The 11,095-nt window shown below is 45.3% G+C and overlaps 1 protein-coding gene across 8 annotated transcripts in view; it reads right to left on the reverse strand.

The window, feature by feature from the left end:
* Nucleotides 1–10,842, reverse strand: part of LOC147007292 (uncharacterized) — a 47,774-nt gene extending 36,932 nt beyond the window's left edge. For 3 of the 8 annotated variants that reach the window (XM_085867412.1, XM_085867410.1, XM_085867411.1), the window contains exons 1-3: nucleotides 10,606–10,822; nucleotides 10,218–10,425; nucleotides 5,255–5,405 (exon numbers count right to left, since the gene is read on the reverse strand). The gene's annotated coding sequence lies outside the window, so the exon portion shown is untranslated. Of the gene's footprint in view, nucleotides 1–5,254; nucleotides 5,406–10,217; nucleotides 10,426–10,600 lie in introns of all 8 variants that reach the window. The other 5 variants (XR_015054287.1, XR_015054288.1, XR_015054286.1 and 2 more) reach the window with 4 other exon arrangements.
* Between the last annotated feature and the right edge of the window lie 253 nt (nucleotides 10,843–11,095).

Here is an 11,095-nt window from a genome sequence, read left to right on the forward strand (position 1 = left end):
TCTCCCACATCGCGAATCACACCAAACGATCATCATAGAAGGTCTTCAAAGAGCACCATGAATTGCTGAAGAACTTGGCCATTGGTGAACTCACAGAGGAAACCATCAAATCTTTAGAAACCTTTGTGTGCAGAATATACGATGTGCACACAACAGACTCTGTGGATGCAGCACGGCATTTATTGTTTTCCAAGAGGGGAAACCAGAAGCCATGGCCCCAACAAGTGATGCGCTCCATTTCCATTTGATGAGAGTGCACCTTCAAGCAATGAAATGGAGAAATTCCCACTGCCCCACACCTGAGCTCCCTGCGCCCTCTGAAATGGGATGGAGACTTGAGGAATCAGGACTGCAACCCATACTGTTGGGATTGAGTCCCATTCCAGGCAGTTGCCTCGAGATGGTAGCCTGTGCATGTCGGAAACAATGCAAGACTCGACGCTGCACATGCCGGAATTCAGGATTACGATGCACATCAATGTGTGTATGCCAGCAACAGATTAATGATCAGACTCCTTGCATGAATACAATGTGATTTGCCTAAAAGATGTTAGGCATTCCTGAAAACTGTTTATGGTGACTGAAATTTGTTCACGTAGCAGCATGACAGAACTTTGTTTAGTTTTTATGATTGCAGACTAGCAACTTTAACTTCTACATTTTATTAATAAATTTCGTTAACCATGTAATCATTAATTAAAATGCTTCAAATATGTCTTAATCATTTTTCTTGACCCTCAAAACGTAGGTCCAGACATCTCATTTGCCAGGTTTGCATGCATAGTAAGTAAGTTACAGCAGAAAATAGATTTTTTGTTAATGGCGGTTGCAACTTAGCATAATCATAGATTTTTGGCATGTTACAAATTTTATTAGTCTGTAGTTTTGATTATTGCTCAAGGGACATTTCTAGGATGCGTACATGTGAACAATGTGCATTTATTTAAACTCGTGCGGGCCCATACGTGCGTGCAAAAAAAACTTTCAAACCACGTGCCAGAAACAACAACCACGCAGGCCGTTCCTTCGCTCTCGTAACCGACGACTGGATTGGGACATTGTGTTTAAGAAAATCGAGAAAGTACAGAAATTGAGAAAGAAAGAATACAGTAACTCGATAAATCAAGAAAAAGAAAAAAAATCGAGAAAGAAAGAATACATTAAGTCGATAATTCGAGAAAAAAAAATCGAGAAAGAATATAGTACTCGTCACTATCCGGAAGTCCTGAAGTTCAGTCCTCACTATCCGGAAGTTCGCATGTCGCATTTACGATTATTCGCAATTTAGTTTTAATGGCCAATTATTCAATAAGCGCCAACGTATTTTGCCTTTTATCAATGTCATCGCAAGGAAAAACATAAAGAGAAGGGGGGGGGAGAACTTACATGCAAAAAAAAAAAATTTACTTCCTGCTTCGGAGCATACCAGCGAACTCTGATGTTACCGAAATTTCTGCGCCGTCAAATACGAAAACGATCATAACTTGGGGAATTGTGTTTATCTATAAATGCGCATAAGTAATCGAGAAATTATTGGAATACACGAAGTCATCATTATCCGGAAGTCCATACGTTGTAACCCGTAATGGGGAACGCGGCTGAGGTTCTCTTCCCCATCGGCCACGCCGACACAGCAATGTGTCCTGTCATTGGTTGATAAATAAATGGCCATAACTTGGGAAGCACTTATCCGATTAATATCAAATCTTGAAAAGGCACATCCTCAGGTCCCCAGCAATATACCTGGCAAGATTCAATTATATCGGACCAGTGGCTGTCGAGAAACAGCGGTCACAGACACACACACAGACACACACAGGCATTGCTGGAATTAAAGATAGATTGTATCGTAGTGCCTGTCCCAAGAAAGTGCCTAAAGTTGTCAATGTGGCAGCCATGTTGTTGATGCCAATGAGATGGTCAAAAACTCAAAATTCAGCTTGGGAACAGGGCGAGTCGAATTCAGCACACCTTTAATAGGTTAAAAGTCATGTTCCCAACATTTACTAAAAAATGCTTCTGGTATGCACATTTCTCAGAAATACTTCTAGTCGAGAACCTCACCGTTGAAAGGTCTGTATGTGAAGCGTGAACGCCGTTGGGATGCTCTGCCTGAGCGTTCCCACCTCGAGATATGGCGCATTATATCCTGCTTTTTATTCGCCGGGGCTCGTGGCAACGTGTGATACACACTGGTTCGTCTGGCTGTGCAGAGGGGTGGCAGGACGTCGACAGCAATGCAGGGATTGTCGAAGGATGGCAATCACCTCGGATCAGGTTCTCGAGGAGGAAGTTCTCCAAGAAGAAGCGCATTCTGGCCGGCAATCGGACACAAATAATGTTCTGAATAAGAGGCTCGAACGACTCCACGCTACCCCTTTAAAAAGCCATAGGCGAAGGATGCGGCGAGGAACGGAAAGCGATGCAATGTGGGCCAAATCCTGCACCTCTATTGGGCCACATCGGTCCTGCCACACCCTGGCAGGCTCTGGGACAGGAAACCGGCTCAGATGCCTCCCAGCTCCAGCACGGCTTGGAGCTCCTGACTTAACATGGGGCAAGCTCCCCAAGCCGGCACCCCGGCCCTGAATGTGCACCAAGTGCAGTCTAAATGTCGGATGGCAGTGGGCTTTCTCTGCCACCCACAGGCTCCTTCACGAGCCAAAATGCACACCCGGGAATTGAACCAAACTCCTGGATCACCCTTCTGATGCACACCCGGGGCCCGATCCCCTCCTTGTTGCCCTCGGTCTTGCCGTGGTCTGAAAACTGGATGAAGGCTGTATCAATTCCGGACGCTCACCCGGGACGTTCACGGTGAGATGCGGTGGAGCTATTAGCGTCTCTTGCATTGTTGAGCATCGTGCGGGACCAAGCACACTCTGACGCGTGGTGCTCCTCAAAAGAGAGTGGCGAATTGTAGCGATACAGAGGTACAAGGGAGAGAGGGAATATTTTTCCCGTGTGCGGTAGGCGTTTGTGGTCAAAGTGGTGAAATTTGGTGAGCGAGTTGTGGAGTTAGGTGAGGTGCCTGTTGGGAATTGGCATGCAGATTTAAATTAAATAATGGAGTGCAAATTCTCGTGTGCGGGTTGCGGAGTGCAGCAGAGATGGGCATGATCCGAGGCACAGAAGGAATCGCGGTGTGCTTTTTAACAATTGCCAATTGAATGACATGTGTGCTTACATGCTTATCGTGTACCATGGCAAAAAGGAAACGGTTAGAGTACAGGTAAGAGTATGAGTCATAGATATTTATAAGATCTAACTACGAGACCCCACGCAACGGACTTTGTCCCGTGAACCCACGAGACATGAGGGAAGGACGAACGACATGAATACTCATGTAATAACTGCTTGGGGATCACTGCATGTCGGGTGCCATTGCCTTTGAGTTATGCCGTTTTGCAGTACAACAACAACAACAATATATTTGTATATCTACATGGTCTCGGCTCATGGAAGAAACCGCTTCACCTCACCATGTGAAACTTTATACAAATTATCCGATACCAATGGTGCATGCAGTGTGAAAATAATGAAGACATGGGTCATGTGGTGTGGCAGTGCACAATGAAACCATGAGGCGTACATCGCGGATGTGAATTGATCAAATGGGGCAAGCATGGCCTCAATCTAAAGGGGCTGTCACACCTTGACGTTTTAGCCAGCGTATGGCAAGGTCTCAAAAATGTATGTAAAACGCTGGCATCCGCTTAACTATTGATGGTTTTTGAAATAGTTTTGAGCGTATAATAACGTGTTGGACGTATGCATAATGTATGAGTAACGTACACAGAACGTTTCAATCACGCATAGATAACTTATACCAACGAATGCTCAGCGTGTTGTCAGCGTTCACAACCTATGCCCAACGATTGTCTAACTTATGCATAGCGCGGCAGCGTATCGCCGACGATCACGTGGCGTAGGCTATTCATAGGCTGCGGCTCGACGATTCAAATCAGAACCGCACTAGACATCGAAGTGTGAAGCCGCTGTCACACCTTGACGTTTTAGCCAGCATATGCCGACGTATGAAAAATTTGCCGAACCAAGCTGGCACACGTCGAATACGTTATGGGTAAGTTTTGTATACGTTGAGAACACACTGGCATATGTTGTAGTACGCTGTCATACGTCATTGTACACCGAGTACATGGAGAAATTTTCAGCATGTTGAAAATTTATCGACGTACAGTACTCGACGTATGACACACATTCCGCATACGCTGGCATAAGTTGTAGACAAGCTAAGCGATCTTTGACACACGTCGACATACGTGTGTCAAATGCGTGTGTTACTTGTATGTTACTCATTAGTTGAAACACGTCAAGGAAATGGTTCGCGTCAGTGTTCCAGACTCCCCGGTTTTTATTATTTTCAATAATTTTTGTTTCTTCGGTATGATGGTGATGTTGACACTTCAATTTCTAGTGCGGTTATGATTTAAATCGTTGAGCGGCAGCCTTTTAATTATATTATATTATATTGAAACCGCATAAGAAATCGAAGTGTCAACATCACTGTCATACCGAAGAAAAAACAAAAAAAAACAGGAGTCTGGAACACTGACGCGAACCATTACCTTGATGCGTTTCGACATACGAGTACCTTACAAGTTACGTGTGTCAATGATCGCGTAACCTGCCTCGAACACGTTACTCATTGGTTAGAAATAAGTTTCGGGTACGCTAAACATTACCTCGACGTGTTACGACTTATGAGTAACTTACAAGTAACGTGTGTCGACATGTGTCAATGATCGCGTAACGTGCCTACAACTTATGCCAGCGTTATGCGGAACGTGTGAGTCATACGCTGGCATACGTCGGGAAATTTCAAGCATGGAAAATTTGTCTAACAGCTCGGAGATCTACGACGTATGCCAGCGAACGATGACGTATGCCAGCGTACTACGACGTATAGCAGCGTACTATGACGCATGCAAACTTACCCATAACGTATTCGACGTGTGCCAGCGTTTTAGCCCAATTCTGCATACGTCAGGCATACGTTGGCTAAATCGTCAAGGGGTGACAGGGCCTTAAGCTGTGTTGACAGGTATAGCTGGCCACAGCGCTGCTCGATTTACAATACAACCAACAGATGCACAACTTCCATTTTGCTCTGAGCTGTGAAGAAAATTCAAAGGTAAATGTGACCGCAGCAAGAAACGGAGTGGTGCACTGGAAACGGGGTAGAAAAAGGTGCAATGATAAAATGTCAGGAGATTGAAGCTGTGGGCAATACCTGGAAGTGACATTTTCAGTTTGAAAACATGATCCTCATGACTTTTTTTTCATTGTGATGCGGACAGCGTGGGCCCTGCCACTTCTCGAAGTGGTCGGAGCAGCCATGTAGCTTCTGCTTCTTGCAAGCTTGCTCCAGGAAGTGCATCCAGCTGCAAACACAAAAAAATGGATCTTCCCAAAAAACAAGTCGATTCTGTGCTCATTGAAATCTTTTCCCTTTTTAAATTGTCTGAACCTAATGCAGACCAAATGAGTTGGGCCATCGATGAATATTCAACAACAATTAGATCAGAAAACAAATCTTTCTGTGAAAATTCTTGGTTTAATTATTTGAAAACTCTTTGATTTCCTCTTCATTTCATGTTTTTACTGAAAATTAACCGATGAAAATAAACCCTCTGAGATTTTCATTTATTTATGAGAAGCAAAGATTAAGTGTTAAAAGTGGGTGGTGGATACTTGTGATAAATGTATTTTAGACAAAGATAAACTCGAAAAACGTCCGATAAAAATCATCTTTTTTATCATTATATATTGTTTCGGTTGTGGGGTCGATGGAAGAATTTAACGGAGAATTTACGATTGAATTGGGTTGTTTGGACGGTGACGTGTGGGAGACATGTCAATGTAATTAAGTAAGGAAATTGTGAGCTTCATTAGTACGTGTCACCACATGGGGTGGCGGGGGTGGGGGGGACTTTCAGGAAGGAAGGCAGGAAATTTGAAGGAGGTGTGTTTCGGGTGGATTAATGGGGGTAGAAAAGATTGTGGTTTTCGATGGGGGAAGATACGAGGTGGTGGTGAACAGCTGTTTTGAAGACCTGGAGGGAAGAATGGGATTGAAAGAGTGTGGGAGTGTATTCCAAAGGCGGGGAAAAAGAGGAATGAAAGAGTGAAGGTGAGCAGTGATTTTGGGAGTTTTACCAGAAGGGGGTTGCTGGCATAACTTGAGCGACTTGCAGAAATATGGTGGGGGGGAGGGGAACCTATCACAGACAGAGCGGGGGTGGGGGGGGCGTGAGACCGGAGAGGAGACGGTAGAAGACAGAAAGACCAACGACCTGCCTGCAGTGAGAGAGTGAGAGGCCCAAAGACTCAGCCTCACCCCGGGAGATACCAATGATCTAAATGCCTTGGTCGTCACAGCGTGAAGCCATGAAAGGTGGGGTTTATGGAAAGGTGATAATCAGCTCGGGTTTAAAAATAAGCTTCCCCAGAATATGGTTGCCCCCTGTGACTTTTGCTGATATTTTTTTATTTCCAAAACCATGATGGGAAACAAGTAAACGTGCGGAGCAGGCAGAAGGCCCACCTCCAAGGGTGATGGCGTGCAAACTCACGCCCCCAAGGCTGATGATTGATGCACGTGATGTCAGAAGCCTTGCCTCCCTCAGTTTCGTGCGAGCAGGCCATGCCCCGGAGGCGAACGATGGTTCGGTGTGACGTCGAAGAAGTGGGGTTGGTTGCACATTGTTGGAGAGTGGAGTTCAGGGTAAGCGCACGTACAAGGCAGAGTTGAGTTGAGGGAAGGAACGGATGCGGTCGAAAAATAATGGGGTTTGGGAGATGGCCTGTAAGAACAGGGCTTCATGGCTGCCTTTCCCTCGACACACGAAGAGGGGGCACGATTCTTGTGCTTGTGTTGAGGAGATTTGTCTCCCATGGTGAAGCAAGACGCTGAACTTTGGTTCTTGGTTGAGTCGTGAGAAACGGACCACGAGCCTCGTGTCTGTGATGGCGATCAATGCATGAAGCAGCTGCACTGGGTCTCTGAGTCTCTGTACCTTTCATTATGTTAAACATCTCTGTCATATCTCCTCGTAACCTCCTGCTTTCTCGTGTATAAATCCCTGTCTCCTTCACCCAATCCTCGTGGCTGAGTCTAACTCGGCCCGGAATCAATCTTGTCATCCTTCACTGAACCCTCTCTGTAGCATCCATGTCCTCCCAGAACTGTGGTGACCAGAACTACACACAATATTCTCGATGTGACCCTCACTAAATTCCTGCACAATGTTCACACCACCTCTTTGATTTATAATTGATCCCCCTCTAAATACAACCTAAACCCCTATTTTCTCCACCTGGAGCTGCCTGATTACCTCCCATATCTCTGACCAGCCCCAGATCCTTCTCCTGTGTGACACAATCCAAAATGACCCCTCTTGTCCTGTAATCTCTATTTTCATTGTTCTTTCCCATCCCCAACACCCAGGGCTGGATTAAGGTCTCGTAGGCCAAGGCCCTTGAGATTTTGAAGGCCAAATTCAAGATTGACCAAAACGACGATTTTGATCATGAAATTTAATCGGAACAGACTGCGGTAAAGGGCGATTTGTCAGACTTTCAAATATACAAGTGCCTGTAAAATCCAATTCGGCTTCGAAATTGAGAAACGAAAGATACAGCAAACAAATTCGTGGAATGTATGAATATTCAAATTCCACCCTGCTGAAACACCTTCTTTCATGCCTTTTGATTGGCAAACGACGCGATCACTTCGGAGAAATCGATTTGCTTCATCAACTCGGATTCAACATAAAGCAGAGGGAGCGTGGACACGTGCACCTGCCCCATGGTTGACCGAAGACAATTTTTCACGTGCTTTAGTGTGCTGAAGGAGCGTTCACCCTCGTAGCTCGTAGCAAACATTGAACAATATATTTGGAGAGCAACAAAAATATTGGGGAATGTCTGTGTCAAATTTGTTTTGAATAATGTAAATGAGCTTGTCCGATGCATCGATGAACTTGGAGTATTTCAAGCAAAGTTCTATGTCCATTACAACGTCAGCAGGGTACGCTGAAACCAGTTTCTCTGCTCTGCGAGAGAGTGTATCATGGTCGAGGCTGTTTGCCGTGGGGATGAATCCAAACAGATCCGTGATTTTCTGATAGCTCTTTCTTCTCCTGTGGATTTTTGTCAAAAGGCGATCAAATATGGAGAAGTACGTCTCAACTCTGAACTTCTCCCTGCCAGATTTTGGGGTTTCTTCTTCCTCGTCATTTTCATGGAAGACCTTTTTCGCCTCTTGACCCGACGATTATCATCAGTGTAAATGATGGATGGTCTCAACCATCTTTTTGGCGCGGTCCTGAAATGCATCAAATCTTTCATCATTTCGAAGCGACTTTATGTATCCATAGAGGGCATCATAATTCTGCTTACCCGCCCCGACATCTATTCCAGGTTGTTGGAGACATCTGTTTACTCGATCAATGTTGCCAAGTACATCAGACCAGACAGAGCAACATGATTGCTGTTTCGGTCAGTTCCATCTTCTCAGCCAATGCTTTGGCTCCCAGTCTCACTGACGGAGTGTCTTTAGGGCGCTTGGCTATCTTCATGAGCGCCTTCTTTACGTACTTGTTGCTTGCGGAAAACGCTTTACAAGCGTCCACGCGAGCTGACCACCTCGTATCAGACTCGGGCAAACATTTGAGTTTGATGGCACGTTCATCGAGTGACTTATTTAAAATGGCCCATCTTTGGGGAGATGCTGACATAAAGTTATACACGGCTTGATTAAGTCCAAAGTATTTGACGGATTCAAACTGTGCACAGCATATGTACCCACTGAGCCAATGGATTAATTTTACAGATTCTTGCTTGTACGCCTGAATAGACACCAGGCATGTTGCTTGCATTGTCGCAAGACTGCCCTCGACAATCCATGAGATCAATCCCATTGGCTTCCACTACCTCTTGCAATTTTCCAAACAGATATTCACCATCGTGATGCTCAATGACGATGTACTGCAGAAACATTTTGACGGCGCTACCATCTTGCATCACACATCAAAATATAACCGTCAACTGATCAATATGCGAAACGGCTGGCGTCAAATCGATGGAAACACCATAATATTTGGCATCTTTTATTTCTCACACGATGGTAGATTAAACTTCTTCGGCCTGTAGTAGCATAAACTCGTCGCATGTTGTTGATTACAGGTACGATACATTTCCCTTTCCCTTGTTCCCATACACTTCAAGATGCTGGGCAAGAAATGGATGGAATTTTGAGACTAGTTCAAGACAACCAAGATAGTTTCCATTGTGAGCACAACCCAGCTGCTCAGTCGTGCCCCGAACAGAAGCCCTCTTTCGGCGAGGAACGATATTACAGAGACAATTCGCTTCAGGACAATGATCCAGTAAGCTTCCTCGTGGAGGGACCGCTGTTCAAATGATGTGTGAATCCTGTCTGTCTCCTTCAATTCGAGCGACTTTCTGATTGCGAGAATATGGGCAGTCCCACGCTCGAGACAGGCAGAGGCATTCTTCCAATCATTGAATCCGATTCGAAAATTACTGTGATGGCTTTCGTGATCATCGCCGTCGGGACATAGGAGTTTGTACACGGAGCAGTGAAGTTTACCGTTTGATGGAGAAAACAGCATCCAGTCCCTGTTCACCGTTTCCCCGTTTGTGAGTTTCCGCTGAAAGTGTTCGCGCCGAAAATACAGTGTTTTATCTGGATACACTCGGGTCGTATACACAAAATCTACGTTCCTATCTTGGCAGGGAGGATTCTGGATGAAGTTATCCACGAGTTCTGCGGAGAGAGTCCATTCAGCAGGATCAGGATTGAAACTACGAGCCGCAGCACTTGCTGCAGTTGTTCCAATGCTTCTCTCGTTGCTCGATGTGACGGTGTTGGTATCATCAGGTTTCGAAATGTGATCCAGTGCGAGATTACTTGATCCCTCGACATTGACATCAGAAGACTCTGCAAGCGCACATTCCGTTTGGTCATCTCGACTCTGGTGAGGTGAAAAAAATTTCAACATGGATCCAGACAGTCTTTTTGTTTCTGTTTGACGCCTCTTCTTTTTGTCGTGTTTGCAAGTTCCACTGTCGTGGTGCCGAATATATCCGTCGGCGATAATCAAAAATAAAAAAACGACAAATAAGAGCAAAACGAAGAACTGCAAGTGTCAGGATGCTCGATAACTCACAGGAAGGTAAGAGGGTCCAGGATGTTCATACTCAGCAGGAACGTGACTCCACCCATCAGCCAGACGATGGCGGCGACGCCTGTGATTGGCTGATTGTGATCACGTGGTTCCACACTCGTTGTGGACGATCACGATCTGGCAGCGTGCCAGCCGCCTTCCCTCACGGTGTGTTCAGCCTTCCTCCACATGTCGAGTCACGTGATTAATACTGAAAAAAAAAATCTCGTCGGAAATTTTCGTCGGCCAAGGCCCGGGCCTCAGGGGCCGAGTGGTTAATCCGGCCAGGCCAACACCTCACACTCGCTCAGGTTAAATTACATCTGACAATTTATACAAGTATCAATACTTTCGTGTATCTCATCACCATCCCCTCTGAGACCCACCTCACCTCCAAGCTTTGTGTCATCTGTAAATTTGGAAAGCTTCGTCTTTACCCCAATTATAAAACTTCACAACTTATTTATAACTTCACAATTAATGAAGGTTAAATCTTCAAAATGTCGTCTTGTGTCGCGTCTCGATGACTGAAATGCGCGAACTGATCGGCGGGATTGGTCACGTGATCTGGAGAGTCCGACAACACGTCATTCCGTCACGAGGTCATCTTGTCAGTGCGCATGCGCGAACACTTCCTATGTTTCCAAGACGTTGCAAATCACAGAATAAACAAACATTGACACCGTCGGGTAACATAACTTTTACCATGAGCTCGTTTTTTAAATTTAATCTCAACACAAACCTCACTAACTTCGTTTGACGTTCTTCCAATCGAATCATGTTTCAAACGGATTTCTGTGGAAACTCGCCAAGCCACCTGATTGGTCAAGTCGAACCACGTGATCAACCAGACAACCGTTATTTTCAAAAACAAAACGAAC

Source organism: Eptatretus burgeri, unplaced genomic scaffold, assembly GCF_056783735.1.
Source record: "Eptatretus burgeri isolate ZD-2024b unplaced genomic scaffold, Ebu_testis_v1 Ebu_testis_scaffold_344, whole genome shotgun sequence".
Taxonomy (NCBI): domain Eukaryota; kingdom Metazoa; phylum Chordata; class Myxini; order Myxiniformes; family Myxinidae; genus Eptatretus; species Eptatretus burgeri.